Source organism: Morone saxatilis, unplaced genomic scaffold, assembly GCF_004916995.1.
Source record: "Morone saxatilis isolate NCDOM2014 unplaced genomic scaffold, NCSU_SB_2.0 Contig5, whole genome shotgun sequence".
In the NCBI taxonomy this organism is placed as follows: Eukaryota; Metazoa; Chordata; class Actinopteri; family Moronidae; genus Morone; species Morone saxatilis.
The window spans coordinates 9,255,071-9,269,234 of NW_023340095.1; positions in this window are offsets into that span (position 1 = coordinate 9,255,071).

Sequence of the window (14,164 nt, forward strand, 5' to 3'; positions counted from 1 at the left end):
TTAAAGACATAGTTTGGTTGAAATATATAGTACAAACAATGATGTTGGTCATTGCTTACTCACCACATACTGCCTACAGTAACAAGTCATAACTGTTTACATCATTCAGCACCATCAGAGTTGACATTGTGGGTCGTAGAATGTTTATAATGATGTTAATGCATGAATGTGTTAAGATACATACATAGTGTAATACTGGAATTTGATACACTATCAGTAATAAAAGGCAGAGTATTACTGGTAAAAGAATCAACAGTTAATGTGCATCTCTGTGTGCTGTGATAACTAATTGTTGTTGCAACATTTTCTAATCAGTCTGTTGTGCTCGATAGACAAATGTAAGGCTGAGGTGAAAACACTGATGAAGAAAATTGCTGTCTATCCTAGAGGAGGAAATAAAAATTACCTAACAGCAGTCTGGCACAGCTTCCTTCAACAGCATGTGCTTCTATGGTTATTCTATGCAGCTCTCTACAAGAATATTCAGTTAATATTTTATTAATCTTGCAGTGATTCTTATCTGACTTATGATGAGTGACCAGGCAGAGGGTGACTGTCTTACTCAAGGACACTTTGACAGGAAAACCTTCTGGTAACAGGACTGTGTAGTCTGTGGGGATTTACTGCCAGCCAAGCATGTGTGTGTGAGTTATGTGTGTCATCCATCTGTGGTTCTGTTGCACACACACACACACACAATGGCGGTGAATAGTCTAATAGATGGGCATTTAATGTCGACGCACACATACAACAACTAATAGATGTGCTTTCTCCGTGAGACTTAGAGAAATATATTCAGACACCTGGCCATCAGAGGGCTCTAATGTGTTAATAGTGTGAGGTGTGAGAATCAATAATGCATAAGTTGTCTAAATGGAAATAAACACACAAAGGGAAAAGTGTGTGTACCCCCACACAGGTCTAAGGGTCACTTTACAGAAGTTTCTCCATAAACCAAACTGACTTATACCAGTTAGCAAAGCTTTGGCTGAGTATTTGTCACCTTTCTTCTTGCTTTTTCTTTTCATTATTGACTCTCAACCACCTGCCAAGGAAAGTTAATCTATTTGTAGGATTTATTTTGTGTTGAAAGTAAAGTGTTAAGACAGATATATGTTTGATACCGTTTGGTTCTGCACTCCAGCATGTTGTATTTGAACGAAATAATGACGATGATATAGTTTTCTTGTCTTTTTCTAAGAAAATGAACCTGCATATACAACAAAAGCAACCAACAGTGGGATGTTCTTCACTGACCAAGTCAATCAAATTACCTTAATCCAACAGAGCAGTTGTTTCACTTACTGAAGACCCCACTTAGTGGTAAAAAAGTCAAAAGATAAAAGCCAAACAAAAAGTAAATCATAATATAATGTTGCTATCCAACTAATTTCTGTCCTCCAAAATATTAGGACTATGTTAAAATTGATACAACTCCCACACTGTTCATATAATGTGAACATAAAACGTCAGAAAGTCAGTGCTTTAACTTCATAGTCAGAGTTTAATTTCAAATCCAACATACCGGAGTACAGATAACATAACAAAAGCTGTCTTTCGGCCCTGATGATGTTAATCTGTTCTTTTTTCTTCATCCCTTCTCCCTCATTTTCTTCCTTCAGCAAGGCCTCTAATACATTTGACTGCTGACTGGACAATTTTACAATGCTACCTTAGATGTTACTGCTCAGCCTGTAATGGGCTGGTTATTAAAACTTTTACTCTGTAGGTTAGATGCTCTTATATAAATATTGTTGTCAGAAGAAGTCATCTACTCAACTCTCACAAAACACAGTATATTGACTCACACTACTACTACGCATTTATTTATACAGCCCAGAAGGTATTGGGAGCAAATATTTAATCATGTGTTGACAGATTATTCATTTGTATTAAATTTATTGGAAATAATAATTTGATACCCTTAATATATTAATGCCCTCAAGATCATAGTTACAGTGGTGTGCTGTGGCATGAAGCCAAAGGCCAGGTATAGCACTGCTTGTGCATTATTGCTTAAATAGTAACTGTTTGTGTGACAGCAGATGGGGTGTCAAATATGCAGTAATTATCTCAGAAAAGAACTGAAATCACATGTGCTGTTCCCCAAGGCTCAATACTTGGGCCCCTTTACTTTACTACAAACATTATAACATTATGCATAACAGGAAAATTACTTTTCATAGTATGCTGATGATACTCAGAATCAGAATCAGAATCAGAAATACTTTAATAATCCCAGAGGGAAATTATTTAAAATGTATATATCAGTCAAATGTATATATCAGTATCACTACATAAGTGTATAGACTTCTTGACTTTCTTTTGTCATGTTATTTATTCTGTTACCCCCATATGTATAAAAACATGCTGACAAATATAATTGCCTACCATCCTCAGCTTACAAATGTGGATGTTATTACGTTGAATACCAATTAGCACCATTTCTCAGAGTTTACTGTACTGTACTGTACTGGGCTGTGACTTAGTGGCAATTATCATCTATTTAATATGTGAGTTTTAAAAGCGATATAGGGCAATTAACTGAGCTCTACCAAGAAGTGCAAAATTATGTTATTAGTGAAAACAAACAGTGTGAACTGTCATGACAACATATTCCAACTGCAGCTCATTTGTAAACTAACCATGAGAGATACTATGACGGGAATAAGGGTCACTTGAAATAGTGATATACTTCTATCTTCTACTTATAGGTTAAATTTCTTTCACTTTAAAAGTTGATGATGTTATTTTCTGTACCCAGTGTGCAGGGATGTCTCTTAATGATGGATATACAGTATTTGTCTCATGGAGCTTCACATAGCTATGTGCTCCAATGTGATTTTGCACCCCTATAGACTGTTTATAGGTGCTATATATCACAAGGCTTTCAATGGTAATCACCAATGATGCTGCAATCCCAACCCATTTAGGTCACTACTCTACAGCCTACGCCAGTTTGATGGAGCTATAGTCATTATGTGTGTGTGAGTGTGTGTGTGTGTGTATGTGTGTGTGTAAAAGTGTGTGAGTCTGTCTTACTCAGCATTATCACTCCATTACAGGTGCAGGGTTTTTCACACAGCCCTCGTGATGTTGTGCGTTTGTCTATGCATGTGTGTGTTTGTGTGTACAGTGCTATTTGCACAATTGCAAACACAGCACTCCGCTCTCCTAATACATAGAGCGGTCTCTCCTGACAAGTGCACTCAATCATGCTAATTTTTTACGAATACAGCATTATTCAACTGGCGAGGACAAAACTGTGAGTTTACCTCCATAAGCTTTTGTGAAAGGTTGACGAGTTACCAGGACACTTATATTTGGGTTTCAGGTTAATTTATTTAAATATCTGAAGAAGATGTAACATGTAACCTATTTTTACTGATATTTAGTTTTTTGTAGTGGCAACACCAGAATTAATTTAAATCAACTATTTTCTAGGGATACAATGATGCCAAGAGCTGCAGCTGCCAAGTGTACACCAGAAATAAAACAATCTAATGTACAAAACAAGTAAAATTATCACTTTGGCAGGGATAATTAATCAGTTTCCTGCTGCCCAACTTAGTAAATTGCTTCTATCCTATGATTTACAGCATATGTCCATATTGTCCAGTATATTATGGAAACAATGCATATAGAATAAGGTATGTATACAGTATGTATGTCTAAACATTGCAGCAATGCAGCCAAAAGTAAAGGTAAAGAGACCAGAAATAATTTCTGTAATATAAACTTATTTATGTAAGACATAGATTATGAAAGTTTTAAATGAAAAGGGTTTATTTGTTTTTTGTTTTTTTTACTTTTTTGTCTCTAAAATCATGGATCTTTATTAAAAATAAAAAACACCACTAAACCAAAGGAGCTTGGTGCCATCTTAAATCGAAGGGTTCATGAACAGACCAGTTTCGATGTGGAGATTAATAATGCGTCTTGAAGGGTGCTGCATACAGTGTGAGCCCATTGTGTATGTGTGTCCTTGATCTCCTTGAGGACTTCACTCTATTAAAAGTCAAGAGTGCCAGAAGAGAACAAACAGCATTATACACACACTGAAAGAACTTACTGGAACACACACACGAGCACCCACCTGTTCCCCAAAGCACTCAAAGTGATAGGTGAGCTTGAAAGTCGGTCTGCTTTATAAAGTGTGTAAAACCAAACACATATTTACCACGAGACCTTCTCATCTGCTCAATAAAGATGAGAGGAGCTCCACAGCACAGAGTGACTATAAAGAGATTGAAATTATACTAACAGCTCTGGAAATAAAGTTTGTGTATCATGTGCAGTGGTGTATACATACTGGAGCTGCCATGCCCACATGATGTGAAAGAAAATAATTTTGCAAACATGGGCAATCATGTTGCAGATTGTCTTATATCAACATTATGTAGATGATATAGTGTCATTTTGCCTTCATTTGGCTCCACAATCTACACCTTTGCTTCCTTTTCTCTTTTATCTATTTGCGTCTCACTTCAAAGGTTGCTGTAGTAATTACTGGCTGAGGAGCAGAAAGACATACTGTAGTTATACAGTAGATAGACGGACACCGAGAGAAGGAGAGGGAAAAAAGGTCCAGACAGAGGGCAGGGGTACACTGGGGGTGAACACCTTCAAAGAAACACAGATTTTTACTCCAAAGCACAAGAGTTCCTTTGGTTAGCTTGCAGCCATGAAATGACAGTGAGTTACAGCGTTAGTTACAGTGGTAGTGTGGATCTATGACTGCTGAGTCCAGCAATATCAATAAGTAAATCTAAATTGTTGCACATTATGTTTTTACAGTAGTTTTTGTACAGAGTGATCAATTTTCCCCTGCAATGTAGAACGTCTGCATAGAAATGAAACTGATTATAATGAATTCCAGTTATGAGATGTAAAGTTTATGCACAAAGACAACTGGTAAGATCGTTTTATGATTATAGGTTTGAATAGTTGAGCAAAATATATCATTTAATCTGCAATGGGTTAAGAAAATCTGACTGTCATTTCTTTAAAAATAGTTAATGTAAATCACCACATTTGGAAATCAAAGATGAGTCAAATAATAAGTCAGTTGCTACGCCATCTGCTATCCTCAGTTATAAGAAGTTTGAGAAGTATTGTCATGTCATTACCATGCCATGTCTTTGGAACAGAATTAGTTGGAGACATACCACATCCGTGTTTGAATTTCCATGGAGTTGATTCTCCTCTAGTTGTAAATATTCAATAAATATAGAATATATCCACTTTATCTTTTACATTTTTCTCTTATTAAAAATCAGGGTGTGTGGGTGCAATATAGTATGTGTGGGCTGGCTGTCACATGTACATCTATGACTTCTAATAAATGTAACAATGAACAATGAAAGTTATCCAGGAGAGTTCAACTGAGCTGCATGATATACATATACATGCATAGAGGCATCCTATATGCATGTACTAGATACTTGTCATGACAATGATATGCGTATACATGAATACATGAATACATATACACATACATACAAGTGTCTTAAGCTGGAACGCAACTAGAGATGTTAGGGTTACATTTGCGTTTATATACCAGGACACTTCAGCAGGGTTGAAATTAATTTACACTGTGATTTCTAGGTAGTTCAAGTGTGGGGAACCTTGTAGCAGTTAAGGGTGAATACATATTTGTCTACTACACTACTGGAAAAGCAAAGGAAGTTTGTGAAGGAATGTTAACATTACACAGATGATCCAACCTTGACTGCTGCAAACGTCACTGCTACAAAATCAAAGACAAGAAAATATGATGGGGCTCGATGCAAACTATATACTCGCAGAATAGCTGTTAGGATTTCATCCAAGGACTTCTCGTCTGTGTTGGCTTAAAAGTTAAAGTAGCTGTAATCAATATCTTTACATTAACAATGGATCATGTGACAGCTTGCATGTGAATTTGGGTTGCTTGCTTGTGATAAGTTCACAGATAACTACTACCTCTGCACTTCACCTGAGCAGCTTTTTAGTGTCTTTTAGTTCAGTTTTGGTTTTCCAGTCTCTAACTTGACTGTTTTGAGTAGCCAAGAGGCAAAACAAATCATAACAGCTATGGCATCAGTTGCATGTCAACAGATCCATATTTATGTTAACTGAGCAAAATCTATCCATTGATTAAGAAAATGATAATAAAAGAATAAATTTAGGGTTAAACATTTATTTTTTTATAGCAAAAACTATAATTTCCAATAGGTTTTACAGCATGCCTCAGTTTATACTTGTGAGTTGCAAGCAACTATACTGTAGTGCTAATAATGCTAACACAAACACATTATGTGTTATGCATTGCATTTGTATTATGCAAAAGCTCCAATGCCTATAAGCTCGAATACATACAAACACTTAACCATTCACACACAAATAAGAGATTTAACTATCCATAAGTCACGTCCATCTCCCTTTCATTTGACAACACAGCTATCTGTTGTTGGATGATTAGTCTTTTAATCATCACTTCAAAAAGAAGACAAGTCTGTAACACATACTGTACACACACAAGGTCGACTACAGTGGGAAAAAATCCTCTGTGTTCTTCATGTTAGAATGAATTTGAGAACAAAGCAACAACCACAAACACTTCATTATTGCCAGTGATAAAGCTGAAGCCTGCTCTGATCTGGTTGGTATTCGTCACCAGTGTTAGAGACAAAAGAATGAGTGTAAAAATGGAGAGATGAGTCCTGTGGGGATTGTGGGCCAGTGTAGGGAATTGCTGGTGGGTGTGTGATGGGATCAGTCACCCCTGGGTGCTGAGGGCACTCAGATGGGGTTGGAAAGGGCTGGAAAAGACAACAGAGAAACCATAACACTAGTGTTAGAGGGTAGTTATACTGAATACTTAAAACTTCCACATCTGGTGAATCTTTCAGCTTATACCGTTTGGTTACAGTCACAGTGTAGGAAAAATGTATCTAGATTGCACAAGTTTAAATGTATCTAGATTGCACAAGGGAAAACAAAGATTACCTTTGTTTTCCTTCTGTTTATTGGGTTAAACATATTTCTTTTTATTATTATCTAAAGTTAAGCAGCAAAGGAGAGGGTAGAAAATATAGGGTCCTAGATTTAAGTTGATACCTGAATATCCCTACTTGATTGATTGTGATAGTGGATAGTGGTTTTATTTACATTAAACTATCAAGGTAAAATTCTTAATAATAAGTGAGTATGTGTTTATAATCGAAATTTCCGAAATTCGTCCCTCTTTAGGGTAAAATAGATGTCATATGCGGCTCGACAACCTCCTGGAGATGGTCAGGCTTGTGGTAACAGAAAATCAGCATTGATGATAAATAATCCTTTGTTATTACTACCGAATGCTGGTACAAATTTACAACAGTAGGTGGCACAGTGATCACGTTTCACAGGATGTAACCTGAACCTTTTCAACTGTGAAGGCCAAATGTTTACTTTTTTATACTTGACTTAAAATCATGTGTGGACACTACTATTTAAACTCACCCGAAGAGCCAGTTTCAAGAACTATGACTTGCCAGGTAATGTCTTTTTTGCTATTATATATTATGATTTCAGGTGAGATGAAGTTGGACAGTGATGTGAAGTGTCATGCACACCGGAATGCATCTAGCCACCGGTGTTGGGGCTATACATAGAAAATAATAAGGGTTACTGTTTTGACATGCCTTTAGGGAGAAACTAACAGCAGTGAATGATCACCTGACCTAGTGACAGTATCTTTAAGCTCATTGTTTTGGTTTTACAGCCTGCAACTTTACTGCTTTGATTAGAATACAGCTGTTTTCATTGAAAAAGCTCTACAACAACAAATTGCATGCCATGCAGACACAGGTAGCAACTAGCTCAGGGGTCTCAAACTCAAATTGTTATAGTACTATGTTTGCCCCAGGGCTGGCAGTTTGAGATCCCTGAACTAGCAGGTGAACATGGTGGAGCACTTAAAGAACCAGATATTTCTCTCAGGAGTTGGTGGAGAACAAAAACATAGCCCTAATGAGAGTGAATATTAGACTTACATACCTCTAAACTAGATGAGTGGTGAATGGTACAGTCAACAGCAATCAGTAGCATATATTTCACTATAGGGAATCATATAGCTGAGACGAAGTGAAATGAAATGAATTTGAAATAATTTTATTTCATTTAAATTTAAATGAATTATTAAACAGAGTGGGGAGGTCAGAATGAAGATAAGCCAGCAGTGGAGTGAGTGGGAGGTGTGCAGCTGCTAGTTGATGTTGCCTCTGAGGAGCAACAGCAGCACAGTGAAATAATCTCTCAGACTGTCCTCGAAAAACACATCATCTGCATGAATTGGGATCACATTATTACAACTTCCACATGTATAAGACTTTTAATCCATCTTCATTACACTTTCCAATCACCTTCACAAACTGTGAAATTTGTTTCACATTTAAAAACTATACTTACAAATTGTTGGATGAGATTCACAGGAACTAACTTGGTGAAAATAACACTTTTTTGGTGTTGCAAGTGTTGATACAGTAATTTTCCCACATGTAACACTTTCATGGAGTAATTTGAGTCTTTCATCTTGCACCTCACTTCACTGATCCTTATAGGCACTGTATTGCAGACCTAGGGTATGCACATACTGTAATGTTTGGGGACGAAGAGGCGGCAATGTAACATAACAAAAGTGCCACTCCAAAAGACCTTTTGTGATCATGATGTGAAATTAATCCTGCAGTAGATTTATTTGACTGATTATTGTCCAAACATTTAACTGAACCGCCAAATAAAAAATAAACATAGTGTTCAAATGCAACTGAAATTTAATCCCTATAAGTGGTTTATGAGTAAACACTGTTGAAGATTAGGGAAGGAATAAGGAATAATAGAATTTACAGTTTGTAGATTTGGGGAATCAACTTTCAAACCCTGTGAACAGTCATGATAACCAAAAATAAAATGTATTTTATGATCCAGTGTGTAACATTTAGGAGGATCTATCGGCAGAAATGGAATTTAATATGCATAACTATGTTTTCATTGGTGGATAAAAACCTGAAAATAAGAATCGTTGTTTTTTCATTGGCTTAGAATGAGCCTTTTATATCTAGAAATACAGCGGGTCGCCTTATGTGGTGGCTGCCATGTTTACCTGCCCAGAAGGGACATACTCTATTAGATAGGAGTGTTTGTGTTTTGTGTGGGAAGGTGAAGGTGAAGCAACAGAGCTGCGATCTGCAACTACACCACTAGATGCCACTAAATCCTACACACTGGACTTTTAAGTCTAAATTGTACTATAGGTAATATACGATGGACTAGTGAGGTAATAATTACAACAAGTGTTGAGAGTAATAATTGACATAATAACATGGATCTAATAATTCTTGTTATAGAAAAATGTAAAGTTGCAACATGAATATTTTGTAGCTCATTGTACTTGTAAATGTATTGTCCCTCAAGGTTTCATTTGAAATGAACTATGTTGTAGTGTAACGTAGCAAAGCTGATTGGTATTACTCAAGAGGTGTAACTGATATTGACATAATTAATGATGACAGGATGATTGATAATAAAAGATTGCATTGTAGGATAGTCAGGCAGTTGTCAGTGAAAGAAATATGCGTGACATATTGCTGAACTCCTTTCACAAGACAAAACGAGGACCGAGGCAAGTGGAAATAAAAAAAACACCATTTGATCAACCATGAGCATTCTGTACCGCTAGGGATTATAGGAAGAATACAGTAGCTTTGAGAAAGGGTGAAAAAAGCTAAAACAATGATGAATAAAGTATTAGATAAAGGCCTTTAGAATTACATTACCATGAAATCGAATGCCATGCTGCGAGTCTTAATGTAAAATAAATGATGAGTGTCAGTGGTTGCTTAAATGTATTTGAACAACACAATGTCAAACTATAACATGGGGTAATTGTGGGGGAGGACAGAAAGCTGAGGAAGACCACAGAAAGTAAGAGACCGCTGATTAATCCACTGTAGAGGCAGAAAGTGTCAAGATAAGATTTCCGCACATGTCGCCCCCTGTTATTTCCATCCACAGGTGGCATAAGAAGTTGGGTGTGGTGTGTGATATGTGTTGTGAGGGAGAGAGAAGTGATGATGAAGAGGACCTGGTACTGAACAGGTTGCATTGATATACAGAAACCTAAACAGCACACATTGACATCAAGAGTGCTATAACAACCTTCTCATACACACATGGCAGCTGGGTAATTGGGGCCCCGTGGGGCCGAGGTCTTTTGGGCTTGGGGTGCAAGGGCGCCATTCGTTACAGAGAGGCGCAGATAAGTCAACTGTTGAATTAAGCCAGCAAGTCATGGAGGCTGGCTATTTACGACCGCTCTGCCCGCTGGCGACCAGCCCAGCTGTGTCACACACACAGAGCCACACGAAGACACAACAGCACACACACTCACATACATACTTAATCTTTATCAGACAGAAGACCCCCAAGATACACGTGCCCATATAAGTGTATGTCAAGGGAGTAAAAAACTTCTCCTCTAATGTGATATATTCAGCATTTTTCATCAGCTGCTCCTTTTTCCTATTAACCCATAATGGAGTAAGGATCACACCTAAATCTACCACTGACAAACACACACACACACAGTGGATTCCAGCCATCTCAGGCAGATCCACAATGGTAGCCAGAGCTCAGCACAGCAGCACAGCGGAGAACTGTATTGATTCATCCACAGAAAGTCACCTTCCCCCTCAACCCACCCCAGCCGGTGCCTCGGGGCCCCCGGTCATTCCATTCAGCCAATTTGTATGGCTGTTGTTATTATTAGTGTTTCTCCGGCACAACGCTTTGGTCTCGGGGCATGGACACACCGCTTTATGATGCCGCGCCTAATAAACATCATTGTGATTTTCCCAGGCTAGTAATTAAGTGTGGGGCTAATTTGTCATAGTTAGTTAGAGCGTGGCGCAATGCCGGGAGAGGGCTGCCTGGGAGGAGTACGGTGGCTGAGAAGGCCAGGAGTTTAATACACACTATTCATTTATAGCCACTGCTGCATAATTACATTGGTGCTGGCTTGGGGCATGGCAGAGGGCCATCACAGATCAAGGTGGGCCAGAGGTTTTCCTATACGGAATCTGACTTGGACAATTTTGTGCACATGATGCTATCAAGGTTTGATGGGTGTTTGACGGACAATGCCAGTGTTGATTTATTTTAAAACCAAGATTCTTTGGCAGGACTGGAATCCCTTAAAACTCTTGACTTGATTCAGTGATTCAGTGTTTCAGTGTTTCCAGTTTTGTTTGATGGACTGTTGCCTAGCTCGTTTACTTTTTACAGACATTATAGTAAAAGAGCAATAAGCCTGAAGAAGAAAACAAGCATAACTGAGAGCTTAACCATTTTTGCAGAGTTATTGTGTGACCAGAAAAATAGAAGCTATAATGTGGACACATTTGTAGTGCCAGAGCTCATAAAAAAGGCAGCGATAACAGTGCTGTATTGCAGGCACATACTACAACCTAATTTTATACTCATACTTTCTCAGCAAAGAGTTAAAGAGAATTACACTCAATGCTGTGAAATTATATTTATTTTTACTACTGTAATGTCTGTGCAACTTTCATCCATCTTTCAAGACAATCTTTTTTAAATATATGTTTTTTTATTATAATGCTACACACAGTGTGTATTCAATAAGTATCTCTATGTGCAATGCTCCATCAATCCTATCTGTATATAGAGGTCAGCATTGTGTACATACAACTCTTATTTTCTACATTTGTTATATCTTGATTTTTCAATGTTACTTATTTATTTGTATTTTCTTATATATTGTGTTGTATCTTGAGCTATTATAACAAGCAAATTTTCCTGGTGTGGGCTCAATGAAGTCTATCTTATCTCATCATTGCACATGTCAAAGAAATAACATTTATTATATAGCCACTGAAGTTATAACTCCTATTTCTAGTCAAACTTAAGGAGTCTGAGATGTAAAATAAAAAGAAACAGAACTGCCGACAGGAATGTCAGTCAACACCATCACCCGCCCCTGTTGGTTTTTGGAAATTAGCAAATGAAATATTCATCACAAAATTAAAGAATATCGGAGACAAGCCTTAGGCTCATAAAAGCTTGTCTCCAGTTCCTCACTAGGTTCTTATAATTATATATCATATCGTATATTAATATATTATATTTAAAGCCCTCCATGGTTTGTCTCACTTATGTATTCCTGATCCTCAGCTCTGGTAACCAAATGCTTTTAAAAGACTCACAGTCCAAGCACAGAACAAAGGTGGAAACATGATTTTACTCTTGAAGCTCCAACACTAAAAAAAAAACGTCCACATTAGCTTGGCTGAGTCAGTGCCACATTTTAAAAAGATTTTAGAAATTCCTGCAAAGACTGGCATATTTCGAGTTTATCACTGGGTTGGGGATGCCTTTATTACATTTTGTTTTTTAATTTGTTTAACCTTCTTCCTAATTATTATTTTGTTGTATTTATGTATGCCTAAAGCTTAAAAGTATGGTGTACTACAGGCAGTATGGTGAGTAAATCAGTGCCTCTGATTGGCTCAAAAGAAAACATTTACATTGAAAATTAAATATTTATAAAGAACTTGAAATTAGTGATGAGTATTAGACCACCCATAGTGATCTATAATGGAAGATGTTGCAATAACAGTACTAATATTCACAATATGGCCGCATACCATCCCTGAGCATTCTGCACCGACATCGTCAGGTTAACCATCGAATCATCATTTTCATTAATCTTTCCTTACTACACCCTATTCTGTACACCATTAACTCCAAACTCTGTGTGCATGGTGTAGTTTGCATGCCAGGTAAGCACATTCTGAAATCAATTTAGATTTTGATGAAGTCTCAGATTATGCACGGTGTTGGCACAGCCGTGTGGTTTGCAGTGTTTACTGGAGAAAGTAGATGACAGATGAAGATAATAAAGATACTGATGGTTAAAAGCAAGGTAATCAGTGTCATGAAAAAGAACATACTCATCAAGAGCAATACACCTGTTATGCACAGAGCTGATTGTGTGCTTTCATTCAGTTTTGCTATGATAATCACATTAACACTGAAGTTATGCATGGTTTAATGTGTTTATGTGCAGACAAGCACACAGTAATACCAACTTTAAATGTTGGCAATGGCATCTACATTTTTTCTTTCTACATATGCCTTCAGGTAAGTAAACAAATGAAAATGATCTGGACACTTGCAGTCAATGCCAAGTCAATGAGCAGCACTCCTCTTGCCAGCTCCTCCCACATTATTCCATATCATCATGCAGATCTGAGATTGTTAGTTTTACCCACCGGCTTTTCATCTACAAAAGACTGTCTGATTAGAGTCTCTCAAGTTGCTGCAAGAATGTTCTGATGCATCGCCGAAACTGAGAACCCGATCTGTCTCTGATTGCTTTCAGTGACATGGACAATTACCCAGCTGCTTCCTGTGATTAAAGCAACTCTCCTATTTCTAGGCCATTTCCTCCTTCATCCTCTTCCTCCTCCTCTTTTGCCTCTTTCTGCAGTCATCCACCTGTCCAACCCCCTATCAGCACATTTCCGAGATTGCATTGTGAAATCCAGCAATTACATCTGAAATCCCCCTGTTCATGTGCTGTATACTTATATACACAGTATTTTTCAAATAAACTAAATGTAACCACACGCCTACATGGACATACACACACATACACAGACACACATTTGCACACACCTACTCCTCATCTCAGCTTCAATCCTAATGCCTATTTGTTTTAATTTACAGAATAATAATAGCTAACTAGGAAAAGATTGTAAGTTTTTTTTTGTTTGAGTCTGAAACGTTCAAAAAAATCGTTTAATGTCTATCTAAACTCCAACAAACGACAGTCGACTCCGCTGACAACCTTCAACCCCACCTGATAAAAGTAGAACATGTGAGATGCAAAAAACAGACTATATTTCTAAGACTGTTGAGTAAACTTAAAAAAGTAAAGATGAGTTTTTAAAGGTTCTGTGTAACATTTAGGAGGATCTATTGGCAGAAATGGAATATCTTCATATGCTTTCATTAGTATACACATTTTGTATTTTGTGGGACAAACCAAACACTGGCTGTAGATGGAGCCTTGTAGCATTTTTTTTGCAAATTTCGCAGCCTCCATAGTTTCTCCTAC